The sequence below is a fragment of the Silurus aristotelis genome (genome assembly GCF_946808225.1).
Source record: "Silurus aristotelis genome assembly, chromosome: 25".
Taxonomy (NCBI): domain Eukaryota; kingdom Metazoa; phylum Chordata; class Actinopteri; order Siluriformes; family Siluridae; genus Silurus; species Silurus aristotelis.
In genome coordinates, this window is record NC_139598.1 from 4,215,597 (window position 1) to 4,222,451 (window position 6,855).

Genomic DNA, 6,855 nt, shown 5'->3' on the forward strand with positions numbered 1-6,855 from the left:
AACTGACCAGAACTACACCCTCCAGCTAATCAGAATCAAGGATTCAGACAGACTGTGGTATAATCCCTACATATGCTATAAAACAATATGATGAGAATGTGTAGGTGAAATTTGAATACTTATAATCATGTCTCACAGTTTAGTGAATAAGTTCATCTTCTACAGTGATGCGAAGTTTCTATAATCCTTTCCACAAAAGCACAAAGTTATAATGATTAATGCTTACAGATTTAATGAGCATTGTAGTAGCTGGACAGTTTATGGCTCTGTGGGTGAGCAGCCAGGACATTTGTCCTTTACAGTGTTCGCTCATTAACGTCTGTGTGATGGAATGTGCAGCCTTGAAGTGGCTCAGACGCATGAGCAGCGGGTTAAGAATCCTAGTTCATCTGTCATTCTTGATGTTAAAGCCAACAGCAGGAATCTTTGAGAACAGTGTGCAGGTCAAAGTATTACTTACCACTAATGTTTATATCTACTTTACAAACTACACTGCTGTATTAGAAAAAGGAGATTATTTGTTCTATTTTTCATATTCTTTATGTTGGCACGAGTTTATTGTTTGTGGATTAGATAAGATTTGATGACTTGCTATTAAACAAGATCTTGTAATCCGCAGATACTTCTACAATAGCTCAGTGTGATTGGGTGTAAAAAAAATCAATGTGGCAACCTCGGAATTAGCATTCCTGTCTGTAGATCTTTGTCTAATAAAAATTTTCAAAAAGTGAGCAACTTGTGAATCACTTGTGAATCACAGTGTCACAAGACACTGTGAGTCTTGCCCTAATGGTCCTCTATTAGCGCTTGTGTTCCCATTTTGTAGCAGTAGGCATAGTTAAAAACTCTATAGATCTAAATGTAAGAAAATCTGGTCACCTAAATTTTTTTTTTATAGAAATCGAAAGGAATTATAAAAATATGTAGATTGTAAAAGGAAAGTTTATGAATATCGGCAATTCCTGAATGACTGACATAAATTATACATGGTGTGGATCTTCTCCATTTGCCCCTATAGCTGAGCTGCCACTGCTTTTTTTGTACTCATGATCATTTACAAAACAATTTAAACTACCAAAGCAGGCAAGTGAAAAAAGCTGAATGTTCAATTTGTCATTTGTCATCTAATTATTAGCGTGAAGAGTGGTTTTAATCAGTAAAGGCAAACAGGCCTCCATACTGTTTTGGCACACTGGTCTGAAAAAGAAGTAAGACAGTCCATTAATCCCTGCTGAACAGCTCAGTCACTTTAGAGCATTAGAGGATTCTGGCTAGTCAGAGACAATGTGCTTCATTCAAAAGGACATGATAATGCTGATGATAGACAACCCGAAACATCTTCATGATGTCCGTGTTTATTTTGCAATCTATTTTTTACTCTCCTGCATGTGTTGATCCTCTGCCTGAAAAAAAATTTAATAAAAAAACTGCAGATGCTGGTAGTTTTTGGCTCAGCCTTCAAGAAATCCACAAATGTTATTTTAGCTGATCGACTTTATTTAGAGTTAACCAAGATCAGGGCTAACCAAATTTGGCAGTCTTGGCTTGAGGCTTTAGAAAATAAGGACTTTTTGGTCCAAGGAAATTAAATATAGGAATTCTATTATGTACTTATTTTTGACACTAAAATTTTATTTGTTCGTCCTGCAGCATTTCCACTGAAAACAATTCAATTTTGTGACAAGTGTAATTTGTTCAAAGATAAGTCTGATGAAGGGCTTGGGTTATAACAGATCACAAGATTTTTTATTTGTGTGTGTGTGTGTGTGTGTGTGTGTGTGTGTGTGTGTGTGTGTGTGTGTGTATATAATATATATATATATATATATATATATATATATATATATATACAGTGAGGAAAATAAGTATTTGAACACCCTGCTATTTAGCAAGTTCTCCCACTTAGAAATCATGGAGGGGTCTGAAATTGTTATCGTAGGTGCACGTCCACTGTGAGAGACATAATCTAAAAAAAAAAATTCCAGAAATCACAATGTATGATTTTTAAACTATTTATTTGTATGATACAGCTGCAAATAAGTATTTGAACACCTGAAAAAGTCAATGTTAATATTTGGTACAGTAGCCTTTGTTTGCAATTACAGAGGTCAAACGTTTCCTGTAGTTTTTCACCAGGTTTGCACACACTGCAGGAGGGAATTTGGCCCACTCCTCCACACAGATCTTCTCTAGATCAGTCAGGTTTCTGGCCTGTCGCTGAGAAACACGGAGTTTGAGCTCACTCCAAAGATTCTCTATTGGGTTTAGGTCTGGAGACTGGCTAGGCCACGCCAGAACCTTGATATGCTTCTTACAGAGCCACTGCCTGGTTATCCTGGCTGTGTGCTTCGGGTCATTGTCATGTTGGAAGACCCAGCCTCGACCCATCTTCAATGCTCTAACTAAGGGAAGGAGGTTTGTCCCCAAAATCTCGCAATACATGGCCCCGGTCATCCTCTCCTTAATACAGTGCAGTTGCCCTGTCCCATGTGCAGAAAAACACCCCCAAAGCATGATGCTACCACCCCCATGCTTCACAGTAGGGATGGTGTTCTTGGGATGGTACTAATCATTCTTCTTCCTCCAAACACGTTTAGTGGAATTATGACCCAAAAGTTCTATTTTGGTCTCATCTGACCACATGACTTTCTCCCATGACTCCTCTGGATCATCCAAATGGTCATTGGCAAACTTAAGACGTGCCTGGACATGTGCTGGTTTAAGCAGGGGAACCTTCCGTGCCATGCATGATTTCAAACCATGACGTCTTAGTGTATTACCAACAGTAACCTTGGAAACGGTGGTCCCAGCTCTTTTCAGGTCATTGACCAGCTCCTCCCGTGTAGTTCTGGGCTGATTTCTCACCTTCCTTAGGATCATTGAGACCCCAGGAGGTGAGATCTTGCATGGAGCCCCAGTCCGAGGGAGATTGACAGTCATGTTTAGCTTCTTCCATTTTCTAATGATTGCTCCAACAGTGGACCTTTTTTCACCAAGCTGCTTGGCAATTTCCCCGTAGCCCTTTCCAGCCTTGTGGAGGTGTACAATTTTGTCTCTAGTGTCTTTGGACAGCTCTTTGGTCTTGGCCATTTTAGTAGTTGGATTCTTACTGATTGTATGGGGTGGACAGGTGTCTTTATGCAGCTAATGACCTCAAACAGGTGCATCTAATTTAGGATAATAAATGTAGTGGAGGTGGACATTTTAAAGGCAGACTAACAGGTCTTTGAGAGTCAGAATTCTAGCTGATAGACAGGTGTTCAAATACTTATTTGCAGCTGTATCATACAAATAAATAGTTAAAAAATCATATATTGTGATTTCTGGATTTTTTTTTTTAGATTATGTCTCTCACAGTGGACATGCACCTACGATGACAATTTCAGACCCCTCCATGATTTCTAAGTGGGAAAACTTGCAAAATAGCAGGGTGTTCAAATACTTATTTTCCTCACTGTATATATATATATATATATATATATATATATATATATATATATATATATATATATATATATATATATATATATATATATATACGGTATATATATATATTGGAGATGTGATTCACATCTCCAATGACACAATTGACCCCTTTTACAAAATATGATGCTATGTATTTTAATGTGGAACTATCTATCTATCTATCTATCTATCTATCTATCTATCTATCTATCTATCTATCTATCTATCTATCTATCTATCTATCTATCTATCTATCTATCTATCTATCTATCTATCTATCTATCTATCTATCCATACATACATACATACATACATACATACATACATACATACATACATACATACATGTATTGGATATAGTTTTGGAGATTCTCTGACCCAGTCGCCTAGCCATCACAATTTGGCCCTTGTGAAACTCACTCAAATCCTTAGGCTTGCCCATTTTTTTCTGCATCTAACACACCAACTTTTAATATCTTCCACCCACCAACACATGCCATGATTAAGAGATAATTCGTTTTATTCACTCACTGGTCACAATTTTATAATGTCATAATGTTATCCCTGATCAGTGTGATATATAATATATAGGCTTTAGCTCACCATTAACAACGAAAGAAGCTATAAAAATAACAAAAATGTAAGTCTGGTACATTGTTAAGAGAATGTTCTGTACTCTCACTGAATGATTCTGACAGTCTTCCCCTTTCTTAGCTCACAAAGCATCATTTGAAGTTTGGCACCTCGCAGATGCATGTCCATGCAGGATAAAGGATTTTCTTCCTTCAAAGACTACTTGTTACTGAATGCAGAACTCCTCCATGTGGAATGTAAGGCATTCGTTTTACAAAATACGAAAGTGAATTATAACTCCCACTCTCTATGGCCAGAGGTAGTAAAAACTGGTTCTATTTAATTTTTCTACATTGTATATTTTGCACTGAATATTAGATATATTTATATCCAGGAATGAGTAACGTTGGCAGATGAGTAAACTGCATTTTCTCACTTCTCCACTTCTCTCTATGGATAGTCTGTCTGGCACTGGGTCCCAGTGTTGCATATTTTAAAAACTCTCATATTTTTAAGATGTTTGGGGGAGTGCCGATATGTGTCAGATATGGCACCACTGGAAGGCTAGCACACCCAGTACAATGCACACTGACTCATCTTCTATGATGCAGATGTTTAATAATTCATCATTTAAATAGCTTAATTTTTTTAAGTTCCCGCTACAATTCTGGCTTTTATTTTATATTTTGAACCAGAAGACCAGTTGGGGATTATTGCATGGGCCAATGGACACACAATTATGGAGTGTAAGATAAAAAAAAGCAGTTATTTAAAATCCATGGAAGCCACACAACATGCATCCTGCCATGTTTCATTTGTATTTTGAAAGAAATTAAATGGGGAGTAAAATAGAATGTCATATGATTAAGAGCTTGATAATCTGGAAAAAGCCTTGCCCCTTTGAAAATCAAGAGGAGCTGGTTGAGGTGGGTTTCAGCAGCTTACATGGATACAAGTAGTCAGTTTATGCTAGATCTATAAAAAACACAATCTCAGGTTCATCTCATTTAGTCAGTGACCCTCACAACAGGGGAAGGACACAATGGAAACATTATATATCCTGTTATAGAATTAGGATTGTTCCCACTATGTTCCAAATAAGAGTGGAAAACCAAAAAACTGCTGGAAAGCCAAAGTTCCTCGGTCACGATAAATCAAGTCCATGTTTTTTTTTTTCAACTCATGAATATTTACAGCTAGGATTCTGCTTTTTCTGCTAATTTCTACATTCATGCCCCATTATATTTTAATTCTCCCTGCTGTTCAAACTACTATTTACTTGCTTTTACTTATTATGCAAAATTTTTTTTTTTTCAAAAACAGCCTAACATTCCTTAATTGAACACTTTTGCAATGAAGGGATTTTTCACCAAAAAAAGTTTGATGGTTATGAGTATCTTGCACATTTGTCAATCGTTGTAAGAGTCATATGTAGAGGGGGAAGAATTATGTGAGTTCCACAATGCATTTTTGAGCTTTTTGGTAAATCTGAACGAAATCTTTATTGCGATTAAATTGTTTTCTTATTTAAAGCTATCATTATACTCATTTTTGAAAAATTGATTCCATGATAAAACAACAATAAATAAGACCTTTGCTCCCCAAGTACAGACGAAAACCCCTGTGTGGAATCTGACCCACATTTGGTTAATTAAATATGACATATTACTGTTGAAAACAAAAAAACAACCAACTTGCAACAGATGTTTCACCTTTTTATAATATGTAACTTGCTGTTATTTATGTCAAAACCATGCTATTTTTTGCGTGTTTAAAAAAAAAAAATTTGTTGAGGTCCTGAAAAATCAGGTTGCACAGTGGGATGTTTGACAAGAAAGAAAAATGTTAATCCTCATCACTCTCAGGGGCTTGGGTGTATAAGTGTACATTTGTGGCTGTACATTTTCTTTGACTGGAAAAATAGCACTTATGCGAAAGCTGAACAATTCTGCAAAGACATCTACTCTACAAATACAATCTATTTATATGTATCAGTGGCGGGCCGTCAGGGCCAGCAAGGTCTTCTTTGCTCGCCTAAACTCTATCAGCATCAGACTTACATTTAAATATATTTTTGTCCATGAATATGTTTTAAATTGAAGGAAATTGATGGAAAAATGCAAAGAATGCACGGAAAACCCGGAGTAATTTTATTAGGGTACTATTAAAGCTTCTGCTAGAGGTGATGTATGTGGGCAGTGCAGCTGTGGCTGCAGTGAAAGAAGACTTTTTGAATTCAATTGGGTTTTTTGCTCTAGTAAAGAAACTCATTCTCACTGCATGAGAAACCTGTCTGTGACGCAGCACTCTGTTCTCCCATTTTGCGAGGTGGATTGATTCAGGTAGGTCGCAGCCAAAAGCTTAGATGTGAATGCATGTGAATGAGATATACTTATATTAGGCATAACATTATGACCACCTGCCTAATATTGGGTTGGTCCCCCTTTTGCTGCCAAAACAGTCCCGACCCATCAACATTGAGGACAAAATGTTCACCTGCTGCCTAATAATCCCATCCACTAACAGGTGCCATGATGAGATAATCAGTCTTATTCACTCACTTGTCATAATGCTTTAATTTCAATTTCAGTGTTGGCAGACTCATAAATAGAGAATTAAAGGAATGTAGTGGATGGTAAGGATTGTTCTGTATTGTTGAAAGATTTATGACCAAACTTTTGATGTCACCCATATGAGGATGGGTTCCCCTTTGAGTCTGGTTCCTCTCAAGGTTTCTTCCTCATATCATCTAAGGGAGTTTTTCCTTGCCACTGTCGCCACGGCTGCTCATCAGGGACAAACGCACACCATTCACCT